Source organism: Oenanthe melanoleuca, chromosome 4, assembly GCF_029582105.1.
Source record: "Oenanthe melanoleuca isolate GR-GAL-2019-014 chromosome 4, OMel1.0, whole genome shotgun sequence".
Lineage (NCBI taxonomy): Eukaryota > Metazoa > Chordata > Aves > Passeriformes > Muscicapidae > Oenanthe > Oenanthe melanoleuca.
In genome coordinates this window covers 8,797,927-8,810,952 of record NC_079337.1, presented here as the reverse complement: position 1 = coordinate 8,810,952, position 13,026 = coordinate 8,797,927, and the positions used below count along the sequence as shown (strand labels likewise).

General features: G+C 32.9%; 1 long non-coding RNA gene across 7 annotated transcripts in view; it reads left to right on the top strand.

Moving 5' to 3' along the window:
• Positions 1–13,026, top strand: part of LOC130252575 (uncharacterized) — a 112,816-nt gene that overhangs the window by 30,484 nt on the left and 69,306 nt on the right. The window contains exon 5 of one of the 7 annotated variants that reach the window (XR_008840390.1): positions 6,200–6,573. The exons of the other annotated variants lie outside the window; for them this stretch is intronic. This is a non-coding gene — a long non-coding RNA (uncharacterized LOC130252575). Of the gene's footprint in view, positions 1–6,199; positions 6,574–13,026 lie in introns of those variants that run through there. 7 annotated transcript variants of the gene reach the window in all.

Genomic DNA, 13,026 nt, shown 5'->3' with positions numbered 1-13,026 from the left:
GAAAAAGGATGGAGCAATTTTTTCCCCCTCTCCTGTGTAGGAAAAGCTTTTAAATTGTTAGAACAGTATTTTATTTCTTTCTCCAGTTTGTGTAGGTTTATTTGGAATCTTGTTTCTGGTGTACAAACTTCAGGTGATTTGGAGGTAATACAGAATTTTGAGTGACTGCTCACAAATATGTGTTTATGACAGGTGGGTGGGTATCCTCACTTAAAGAACTGTAGCTGGACTTTGAATTAGAAAATCTCTTACCCAACAATCTGCTTTTGAGATGCTGAATTTCACTGTACACTTTCTCTCCTTATGCTCCTGGCATCCCTATTAGGGGTGACTCCAGGAATATAACAGAGCACAGGAGGCAAGTTTGGAAAGATGCCACATTCTTTAAGTTACTTGAATTCTTGTTTAATGGATTGCAGAGCTGGTTGGTGTCACTAGAATTCCACAACAATTACCCAGCTAGTTCTTTTGTTAACTGAACCAGTAAATTCCTTTCAGGACAGATATACCATGTTTTGTCTTTGAGTTTACCAGCCTTGGAGCAACAACTCTACAGTGACATACAGTGATATCAGGAAACTGATGCAGGAAGAGGATGTTTCTTGTTAGCTTTAAATTTCTATATTTTATTACATGTTCAGTGCACAAAAGCATGAGATATGCTCTCTGCTTATTGATATCTAAAGATGCTTAAGATAAAAAAGGTCATGATCATTTTTATCCATGAAATTACAAAAATAAACTTTGATCAGTTTTCAAAGTTCCTTATTATGGTTGTAGACCAAAAATGTTTTAAAACTGAAAATGTACATCTAATGTATGTGCATTTGTATTATGTTAATTTATTTCATATTATAAAAATTCAAATTCTTTTGTAGTCTGAAGGATCTCAACATGTATAAACCCAGCAAAGCTGATGGGATGAAAGTGCCTCTCAAAGATAATGTATGAAAAGAATGGGTAAAAACTACACTTAGGGTTCTTCTGGGAGAAAAGTGTCACTTTTCTGTGTGCTAAAATTGCATCTGTAAAAAACACTCTTCTAGCTAACACAGCCTTAAAGATTGGAAGAAAAGAACAAAAGTAGAACTGCCTGGTGGAGATTTTTTTTTTGTTTCAGCTATTAAAAAATGAAAAAAAAAGTTCCATATAACAAATGAACAGCTCATTCTTTTCTTAACTGCTACATATTTGGAATATTGAGACAGACTGAGTCATAAAAAATAAGGTTAGAAAAGAATAAAAAAAAAAAGTTCCAGAGAACTGCTTTCCTTTCCCATTATTACATGTTCTTCTGTACTTACAAGAGTGTCTGGCTTTATTGGCCCTTGAGCACTGAGCTGCTCCCTGGAGCTGGTCTGATCAATGACAAAAAGCATCACTTATGGATTATCCACACCTTGGATGCTGAGAACAGCCAGACATATCCAGGCAGGGTCCTCTCTGTCTGGGTGATCTTGCCCAGAGAGGCTTCTTATGGGCAGGAACTGAGTTATCTTTTTAGTAGCTTTTTGTTGTAAAGACTTGAGTGGGTGCAGAACATGAGGTTGAGTCCTGCTTTTCTGAGATGTCTGATTGTTATCAAAGTTTCTTTGTCCTGTCAACTACTCCCCATCAAGGAGGTTTTGGCTGAGCTTATCAGGGATGTCTCTGAGCTTCCTCTTGGCTGAGCTTCCTCTAAGTCTCTGTCACCAGGTTCATGAGGTTCTGTCAGAAGGCAAGACTAGATGGTGAGCCAAAATAGTAAAATAAATCTTAAAAGGTCCCAGGTGTTCTTCTGGCAATGATTGCTGTTCTCTTGTTATTTTCAAATTTCAAGTCTGTCTAGGTAGTTACTAAGTCTAAGAGAAGCTCTCCTGCTTGTAGGATGTTAAATTAATTTAAGTTTGCAAGAGGAAAGTCAGTGTTTGATGGTAAAAAGAAAAGGATGAAAAAACCCCTGCACAACCAAACACATCCATGCAGAAAGTCAAGAGGAATCAATCAGCATGGATGAACAATACTCAGCATGGCTTTGCTCCTTTCTGTATCCAACTTTATTCTAACTGAACTGTTGAGGAAGAACTTATTTGAGTGTTGGTGAATTTAGTGGTGCTGAATTCTGAGATTGCAGATTCCATCTTCCATGGCTGAATCATCTTTCTAAGTTAACTTCCATTATGAATGTGAAAAGTTTTGTCAGAAAGGTAAATGTTAAGCTTTTCTTTTTTTTACTTTAGGTTGAGATGAGGAAATGAATTAAAAATATTTTTACTTTCTACAATGTGAATAGGGTAAGGTTTTTAGCCTATCAAAAATTGAAAAATAGTTGTAACACAAATTTTCCTGCCAGTAACTTAACTGACATGTTCTGAACTGCAATTTTGTGATGATTTTTCTTATTATAAAAAGAAATTAGTCTCTCTGGATGTCAATGTCTTTCAAACTCAACTTTTTAACAGGCTTAAAATATGCAAGAACTATTTCTTTAAAGACTTTCTTTGCATAATTTGTATTCATTATTCCACAGCAAATGTTTCTTTCAAGAAAAAAAAGATGAAGAGTATGTTTAGAAATTATGACTAAGTTTAACAAATTTAAATATAGATGTGGCCAAATGTGTTCTCAAACTTCAGGAGCTTCTGAATGTGAAATGGATTAAATTCCTGGCACATTTTCATACTCACTGAATTACTACATAACTGTTTAAATCTTGGATTTCTTTCTTCTCAAGAAGAAAGAAAAAGCTCTTGTAGTGAAAGATTAGTTTGTAACTTCAAGTGGAGCCTGAAAATGAAATTTCTTGCTCTGTGCAGAAAAGCCCATATTTTGTCTGAATTGTTTTACCTTCCCTTTATAATATTTCTGTTCTTTAAATCTCCTTTTCTCAGTACTTCCATCCAGTATTTTTCTATCACATTAGAAATGCACTCTTTTTTCATACACTTCCACATCTCTAGTTCTATAAAGACTATCATCACAGTTCTACAGAGAAGCTATTTTATTCTACACCATTTTCTTAAAACCTTAAACTTTTAAGAAGTCTTGTACTGCTTGAGAGCCTAATGTGGAATAGCAGCAACAAACTCCTGGCCTGGCCAGTAAGAAATGTGTAGTTTGTTTTTCTTTTTTTTTTTTGCTAAAGCTTCTACTTCTGAGAATATAAAACAACTAATGAATAGACTTTGCTAAATCATGTTAAAAAAACCAAAAAACTAAACTGATGAAAATGTTCTTGAAATGTTAAAATGTTTCTTTCATCACTTTACTGATTTCTATTTTGATGCATCATTTTAACTGAACCAATGTACTATGAAATTACACTATGATTGATATTAGAAACACAAAAATTTTGCTCTATTTTTGAAAGCTATAAGAGAATGGAAGAAGCTGGGAAAGGTCAAATTCCAGGTAGAACTTTCTAAATAACACAGAGTATTCCCACACTCAGAATTCATCTGTACTTCAAATCTTTATAGAGATAAAAAAAAAAAAAAAAAGGCAATTCAACTCTGTCCAAGTGCCAGTGAATATATAATCTTTTTTTTTTTTAGGTAGCTCTTAGCATAGTCTTAATTTTCATTTATATCCAGTTTGGCCATGTAGACCATGAAAGCCACTAATTTAATAATAGATAGTGATGTAGTAATGCTCATGAGACTGATACAAAGGCAAGGTAGCTGTTTATAATTAGAGTTTATGTGGGAAAATTTTTGTAGTATGATCTGGGACAGATGGTCAGTGCACCTGTTGGCTTTGACAATAAAAAAAGAAGTAAAAATTATCTCACCTGTTTATATTTTTCATTTCTTGCAGCTAAGTGCAAAATATCACATTAATAATCAGTAATTATAGAAGCAAAGTTTTTTTCTATGTACTTGTCAAGTCAAAATTAAGGTTTAATTTAAATGGAAATTTGATAATAATAACTAAAAAATAATAATTTAGTGTTGTTACATTTAGTGTCATATATTTTCCTGTATATGATTCTTGTCCTACACTAAAGATTTTCATTATTTATCAGAAGTGATTTTTAATAGATTAGTTAGATAAATGTAAATGTAATTTAATACCATTCTTCTGTGTAGGCTCAGTGAACTTAAGAGCATTTTTTCAAAACTTAAGATCATTTTCATCATTTGCTCATGCTTTTTCCTAAATAGATGCTGCCCCACTCGAGTCTACTCCATTTTTTGGTATGAATTTCATCCTGTGCTATCAGAGAAGCAAAATCTGAAAATATCTAGAATCCAGAGGCTGTCAAGAAAGGGAATTTTTTTTCTGTTAATAGTTTGTCCTCATCTAAGATCTTTTCCAAAGAATAAGGTGCCTCTGTCTTTCACAACCCATTCATGTGCATTTTGACCTTGTCACCTATAAAACAATCTAGTATTGGCCTGAGAAAACTAGAATTTTATTGGATACTAGGGAGTGAAGAGATTTTACAGTGGTGTCCTGGAATGCATGTCTGCACATATGTGAAAGATATCAAAATATCAGTATGTGTTACGTGGAAACAAGAGTTTTACAAACATGTTAAGTAGGTGTTCACCACTGACTCATGGCAGCAGGATTTTAGCAAATGTTAATTCTGTTTCCTTTCCTGATGACAGGTTAAATCCTCCTAAAGGTCTTTAAGGATTGCAAAGTACGAAAAAGAATGCTTACAAAAATGAGAATTTAAATAATAGCTGCCTGACAGAAAAGCAAAAGCATTCCAATTTTTTATTTTGCAATTGTTCATTGGTTTTATTTATTGTTTTTGGTAGTTTTTTTTTTCACTAAAAATCCATTCAATTTTGGAGTGTCAAGTTGGTTTTTTTTTAAGAAATTTTAAGAAAATAGTGAAGAATAAGATTGTAAAAAAAAAGAGGCTTTGAGGGTTTTTTGTTTTTGTTTTTTTTTGCTTTGTTTTGTTTTGTTTTGTTTTTTCTACTATAAATCGTGCAGCTTCTTTTATAGCAGAAAAAACCAAATGTTGAGATACTATGAATGCCAATTTTGAGGCCAGGCAATAAAAACATAAATCAGTGCAGGACACTTGCCTCTTGCTCTGCTACTAGCAGCAGATGTCTCTACTTGGATTTATGAATTTGAATAAACTATGAATTTGCATACAGATTTTTTTTTCTTTGTTTTTTTTTTTATTTTTTTTTTTTTATGCTGAAAGAAAAAAAGCACACTAAGTAATTTTTACAGCCTCTGACAGGAAAAATGAAGACATCAGAGCTTTCAGAGGTATCATGTGGACATATGGAAGAAGTGAGTAGTTCATAATGCAAATGAAGATAACAGTGTGGTTTTGTGGTGCTCAGCTGTAGGCAATGTACATCATCTGCATTTATTAAAGTTCAGGGCATCTGCAGCTATTTGAAAATAAAATGCAATTTTCTGGATGAAATGTATTTTGGAAGGGAACACCCCCAAAGAAGGAGCATTAGGAAAGTTTTCTAGTTGCTCTGCCTTGTCCACTCTTCCAGATAAGGGATTCTTCTTGTCCAGGTTAATTTTAGTGCTGCCTTTCAGATTTTTCTGGTTCTTGCTCATGCTTTCATCTGGTATCCTGGGATTGGAAACCTACTATCATTCCTCTCCATTTTCCTGACAGATGTCCTTTTATTTAAGCTTTGATCTCTAGTTCAAAACATTTTTGTTGTTGCTGACCTCAATGACAAATGTTGAGCAGCCAGTATTTTGTGTGAAATTATTGACAAGCATTTTATTTTCTCAGATTCCTATTTCAAGGAAATGATGGGTAGGAGAGGAAAGGTGCATGATAAACTATTGTGGAAACACCTAACATAAAAATTAGAATTTCCTTAATTGTTTTCCTATCAGTGATTTGGTATTTTACCACTTCATTACATTTCATAATACAACAAAATATAAAGATTTTGCATACTTGACTGAGATAATGCCTATGGAATTTCTGCTTCATAGTTGCTACCAATAAATGTATGTATCCAACAATTTTTTTTTAACAAGAAAAAGCACTTTTATCACAGTGAGGTGAAGGGAAATACTTTGTTATAAGGTTGATTTTGACCTGTACAGCCAGGATGACTTTGCCTTGTTTCCCTAAGCTCAGTGACTCATTGTACAAGAGAAGTGACCACAGGCACTGGACTATGTGACCCCCTTGGAATCTACAAGGTCAGTGAATTCATGGACAACAACTTAGGCTGCACTGGTTTTTACTGGTTTACGTTTTTTACTTTAGATTTCAAGTGCACGAGAGAGAAAATGATGGTGGGAGAAAAGGATGAAACAAGTGGCAGGGTACAGCAGGGGTGCTTGTGGGACCTGCCTTTCAGAAGGATAGGAATGAAATACAACACATCCAGGAAGAGCTGGAAAGCCAAACTAAAGTTAAAATTAGGGAGTTGTGCTCTCTGGACCTCTGTGGCCCCAGGTAGATGATTTTGCAAGGGGGAGGACACTGCCAAGGAGCTTTCCTGGTTGAGAATGTTTTGGGGTTGAAACCTTGTGCAGCAAACAAACAAGGATCTTATTGCTGAAGCTGAAACTGGTGGGTTTACAACTGGCACTGCTAATTTAGCTGAAGAGAAAGAAGAAATGAAATTAGCAACTTGATAGTCTTTCATACTTATTCTTTTCCGTGTTTGCATAGCCTTTAGTCTCTGGGGACGTGTGAGAACCTGAGAAAGAAATTTTTATATGTAAAATACTAGGGATTTATAATATGGATCAATGACTTTTGTACTTTATTTTGTGTCTGTAAGATAATAGAAAATTTCTTTTATGTCATTGCAATTTTAAAAATTGTACAAATGCCCTTAAACATAGAAAAAGAAACTTTTCTCCAGGTTGCACTCTACATGGAAATTCCTTATTTCTTCAGCTATCAGGTTGCTCTCTGTTTGTTTCTTATATCTAGTGAGTATTGCAATTGGGATCAAGTATCTTATTTTGTCAATATTTGTAGGGTGTTTAAATCCACCAAAGATCTTCCCATATGAAATGTAATCCTACATTTACATTTACATAATCCTAAATTGACACATTTATGGCTCTAATCAGTTTACTTGTCTAGGTCTCTGCTATGAAGTTACTTTAGTAGAAGATTTTGTGAATATATAAAATAATATTGTGTGGTTATGTTTTCTAGTGCTTATTAAAATGTTCTTACTTTTGACATACAGGAAAGTAAGAAGCAGTGTTGTGCAAGTGACTTTTATAAATTGTGCCTAATATTGGGATGATAATGTCTCTGCAGTTCTTGATACTCTGGTGGATATTTAAAGTACAGAAAATTTGTTGCTATTTCACAAATGTACAAGCAAGAGTAAAGAAAATGTATCTATGCCTAACTGTATGGTTTTTATGTAGAGAAAAATATGACTATTCTTTTGCATTTCAGAAACATTCATCTGTGGTTTATCTGCATTAATCTTGTTTTCTTTGACTTTGAAGTTCATGATATTTCTACTAGAGGTTTTTACTTACATAATTCCTTTTATCTAAGTAAATAATTTTTTTTGATGGGGGTGTATACTGAGTAAAAAATCATTAATCTTGCTTGGAGACATTTTTACAAAATACATACAATTCAGTGGCAGGCATCCTTCCTTCCAATTTGTAGTATACAGGCTTCTGTTTATTTAAAAGGTAAAACTTTGTCCATTTTCAAGTAATTTTCAAGAGTAAGATTCCATCACATTTGTATCTCAGAATTTATTGTGACTAATATAAATATGTTCTTTAAAAGAAACAAAATAATATTTTTAAAGAAAATATTGCTTTATAAAACAAGAAATTTAGCACAGCTGATTCAAGGTAAGGATAAATTAGTGTGCAAGAGAGCAGTGAATTTGAACACTTATTTTTGAAGACTTCTGAAGATTTCTGAACTTTTTTTTATTTAGTTAAAAATATAAAATTTATGGACTATTTGGTGAAAGTTTCTTGTAAGCTCACACTGGCTCACACATTCCTCCAAACAGATCATAAGGAATAAAATTTTTGAAAGCTGGAAATGTTCTTGACTGAAAATCACTTAAATTGTTTCTTTTGGCAGCATATTTAATACAACAAAAATGTTTCTGATTTCTGTTTAAAATTAGTATCAATTAAATAGATTCATGTCCATTCTGATATTTTATAAATATTTTTTATCAACTCACCATAACTTTCCAAAGAGATTTATTCTGTTTTATCAAATATCTCAACAAGTCCTTCAGAAACCTTTTAATAATATACCAGTAATAAGAAACTTCAATATGGTTCTCTAGTGCATTCAGAGAATGATAGAGTATTTAATCTTAAATTGGTAAAAAAGATATGGAATGATAGACAGAGCTTTGATCCTTTAATATTTCTCAGATATGCACATTAGAAGAAAGTGGAAATCTTTTCTGTGCTCTGATTTTATTGTATTTATATGCCCACAGCTGACTCTAAGCTTCCAGTGTGTCCTTTCCCCACCATTTCAGTCAGAAGGATCTGAGATTTAAAATTAAAATTAGGAAAAAAGTTGGTAATTTGATTTGAGGCAGTTGACTGACAAAACTAATTAACAAGTCAATGACAATCTTCAAGGAGGAAGGCTCTAAAACTTGAGAGAAAGAAAAAAATAAGAATTCCTCTGAATCCCAGCACTGTCACAAGAGCACTAATATATCAGACATAAATTCTGAATAATGTTTTCTATTTAAAATTGTACTCCTATTAGAATTTAATTGTGAAAGCAATATATGTAAATAGGTTTTTATGAAAAATAAAATTTAGAACACACAAAGCTTTAATGAGTTGCCTGTCTCCTAAGATCTAATTAATAACTTGACAAAAAAATCCATTAAGAAAAGAGAAGTCCATTTTGCTTGCTCTCATCCCATCAATGACTAATGAAATTAATATTTTACAGTTTCTTTAAGATGTCTTCAGGTTTCTATAGAGCATCCCTTTAAACTTTATTTCTATGGGGAAGAAAAGATGTAACTTATTATTCTAGACCTGTAAAATTATTTCTGACAAAACATAGAGGTTTGTGGTCCAGCAAGTGAGACAAAGGCCATACTACAGAACAGAATCAGACTGACTGGTTGTGGTTAGCATTAAATGATGTTTAATTAAATCCTTTCCTTCCACATACTGCTTCTGAAATTCATGTTCCCAGACTATTAGAAAATAATAACATTTTGCAAGAAGGAAAATCCTGTCTCAGGTATCCCTGCTGCTGCTTTCTCCCAAGTCAGCAGCCAAGGAAATAATGCATTTCAGGATGTGTAGGTTAACAGCCACAAAATCAGAACTATGAAGGCATAAACTGAGCTGCATCTTCACCAGCAGCCTGAAAAATATTCTTGGCTGTTCACTGACATAACTGGACACTTACAGACCAAGGATGTATTTTAGCTGTGGGATTCTTAATAATGCATTTCTCTAAATGTTTCTCTTCCAAACTCAAAAGTAAAATTTCTTTTTCCCCTGGGTTAAAAGTACCCTGTTTCTAGTAGATGAAATTATGGTAGTGTACTAAAAAAAATACTGTTTGTTTAAAATTATTTGTTTGAAATAATGCTTAGCTGGACATCAGAATAAGGCTTGTTCAAAATATATTTATTTAAATGAATCCCCAGACTAAGAAAAATGAAAACAAAGGCTCAATTGGCACCTTTTTTACACTCATGTTTCAGAATCTCAAGACCTGTAAGAAATTTCCTTTCTATCCATGAATAAATGCATCCCAGGTATCTTTTGTAAAATCATGTTTTTAAATTTAAAAATGTTGTGATTCCTGGATCTTAAGGGTACTTTCCAACATAAATGACTCTATGCAAAGACCTGTACAATTAAAGAACATCCACTTAACTCAACAAAAACCTGTGTCACAAGGGTAACTGATCTTCAGACTACTGTAAAATGATGTGGTTTACAGTATTGTATGTCTTGTGCTGTGTGGCAAAACAGATGTTTAGATTAGAAATTCTGTTCTCACTCTAGAAAACAAAAAAACAATGTGCAAAGTACACGTTCCCATATTGCTTCAGTTTTGGGACACACTGTCACTGGATGCTCCAGCTGTGGATGAACAGAGAATCTGACAGATAACAAGGGAATGAAGAATTTGGTTTTGAAATGAAGTTATTAATAATATATATGAATAAAAAATCAAGTTTGAATGAAATAACTATATTTAGTCATTCATTAAGTGTTAAAAATTGGGGAACAATATTTAATTTTTCTTAGTAAGAGAAGAAAAATGAAGTAATGGGCATATTATGTAGGTATCTATTTACTTAACTATAATAAATAACAAAATTCATGGTGTTCAAGGCAACAAAGTGGCTAATAAATTGAAATAATTTTAGTATAGAGTATTCACTTTGCACCTTATTTTTAACAAGATTAAATAACATCAACTATGTAGCAGAAAACCTCAACATCTTACTAGTCAAATTTATTTACACAATAAAATAAAGACAATTTTTGGGGGATGGAAGCACTTAATAATTGCATTTACAACTACTGTGGACTTTTTCCATAAATGAAAATTGCTACTGCTGCTTTATGTCACCCATTTATTTTATGTTATGATGCTTCCTGAGGAGACACTGCTTATTTCAAACCTGCTGGGATACAAGGGGAGAACAGGGGTAAGAAAATATGGACAAACCATATAAGTTATGAATCTTCTTTAATTGCTCAGCATGACTGTGTGATGCTATTTTTAAGTAACTCTCTGAAAGCATCAAAAGAAAACTGGTGTTAAAAGACACAGAATTGATGTTTTTAGTAACTGTAGAGATTTGCAACTTGGAAAAGAACAAGCTTAAATTTAAAGACTTACAAGTAATTATTTAGAGATTATTTAGGCAGTTTTTATCAACTGAAAAAATGTGTTCAAAGGTTGCAGAATGACCAGGTTTGCTGGTTTGGGATATATTGTTCCATCTCTGTGCCTCTGCAGACATTTTGAAATGTTAACAACACTTTTTTTTTTGGGGTAGCAAAATGGCAAAAGGATTTACTTGGAGTTCATAGCCATTTAAAAGTTTTGTTTTCTATTTCCCCATTCTTTTGTGGGCAGATTGCCCATCAGCTTTAATATATGCTAGAAAAGGGATTTTTGAATTTAGGAAAGATGATTGCATTACACATTTTGTAAAAAGATTTTGTCCTGGGGTGACCTACCATAAAAAATGCCTTTCAGAGCAAAAATTTAACAAAATTTATTCAACATATACCTATTGATATCCTGTCAGAACAGGAGGGATCAAGCAATTCTTAAGGGTTTTGTTCTTTGCTCCTAACAAAATTGTATAATACTTAACCTTGAGGATTATACCAATTTCTAGAATGCTTTAAGCTTCTGGAGAAAATGTTTGCTCGATGCCAAGCACCTAGAGAGGAAGTAATTTCATTTTCAGTAAAAATACTGAATTCTTCATGTGTCATGCCCACCAACAGTCAGAGAAATTATTTTAGGTTATTGATTAATTTTATGAGAGATCCAGATGACTTATGGCTTAGTGGTTTTCCCTTGTAGGAAAGAGAAAACTGCTAAAGGCACAAAGGCAAAAAAGATGCCTTAACAGTCCTGGGGGATTAGGAAACAAAGATTAGCATAGAGATTTGGAGGGCTGAAAATCCAAAATTGCCATTGCTGAAAAAATGTGCTTAAGCACTCACTTAAATGTTCTCTAACTCCAAACCTAAAAGGTGGTGGAATCCTCAAGGGTTCAGTTTGTTTTCTGAGAGAAGAGCCCTTGATAAACATAAAAGTGGGGGAGGATTAAAAGAAATTAAAACAAATTAGCAAATAGAAGGGATTGGAAGGGACTTTAAAGATTATCTAGGCTAACCCAGCAATTCAAGAGGCAAAAATAAAAGGCCTTTGCTCCACCTCTGGTTTGTCATCAGAACTGATTCTCCCAGTTCAGGAACAGGAGAAAGGTTAATATAGAAATAGCAGAGCTGTGTAGGGATGTATAAGCTCAGGTTGGTACTGTGGATGAAAGAATTGCTGTTGTAATACTGAGGCCTAATAATCTTGGATTAGATCAATCTAAGATCACTAGATAGTAATGTATTGGTCTATCACCTGTAAATAAGGCAGATCTTCTTGTACCTTAATATTCCTGTTAATGAATGCAGTGAAATTACAAACACAGACTCTTGTTCTTAACAGATTATCCACTTCTAGTGTATATTTTCATTTTAATTGGAGAAATCCCAAAACTACTAAGGTGTCCAAAACTTGCCAATTTAGTAAGTATTTTTAAAATCTTAGCTAGATGAAGGAGTTTTTTATTTTATATTGACTCAATTGTTTGGATCCTCATGGTTAGCAATATGTTCAGTAAATTTTGTGAAATGTTTTTTCAAAGGAAAAATTAAATAATTCTGCATAACTAGATATATGATTTCCTTTCACAGGATATATATATATATATAAATATATATGTGTATATATATATATATATATATATATATATATATATATATATATATTTATATATATATATATATATGTATAGTTCCACTGCATCCATAGGTGGAAGGAGAGCAGCATGGTCTACTAGGCTCTTGTAACTTTTAGGAACAGGGGAGCATAAATACAAATGTATGCTACTATTTTTATCAATGAATACAAGAGCTAAAAGGAAAAAGAGGCGGATATCTCCCATATTCCTAAGATCTTAATGAAAGATTTAATTAGCAGCAGCAGCATTGTTGTACAATAAATCAATTAATCTCTCCTGCCCTTTCCCTTGTGAACCTCTTGAAAACTCACAATTAATTAATTGAAATCTTTTGTCACTTAATCATTGCCCTACAACCCTGAATTATCATGTGATGCAATAGAGTAAAAGGCCATGTTTTTGATGCACATGGGATGACCCTTCCAGCTTGAATTAATTCACAGTGGTTTTGCAGAATAATTTATGCCAGACTGCTGCTTTGTTTGAAATTTGAAGGGACCTTCTCTGATATGCTGATATGCTTGTTGATGAGGAAAATCTACATATGAATGCATCTAATTTATACATGTTTCTGCAGCTATAAATTTAAACTTACATAATG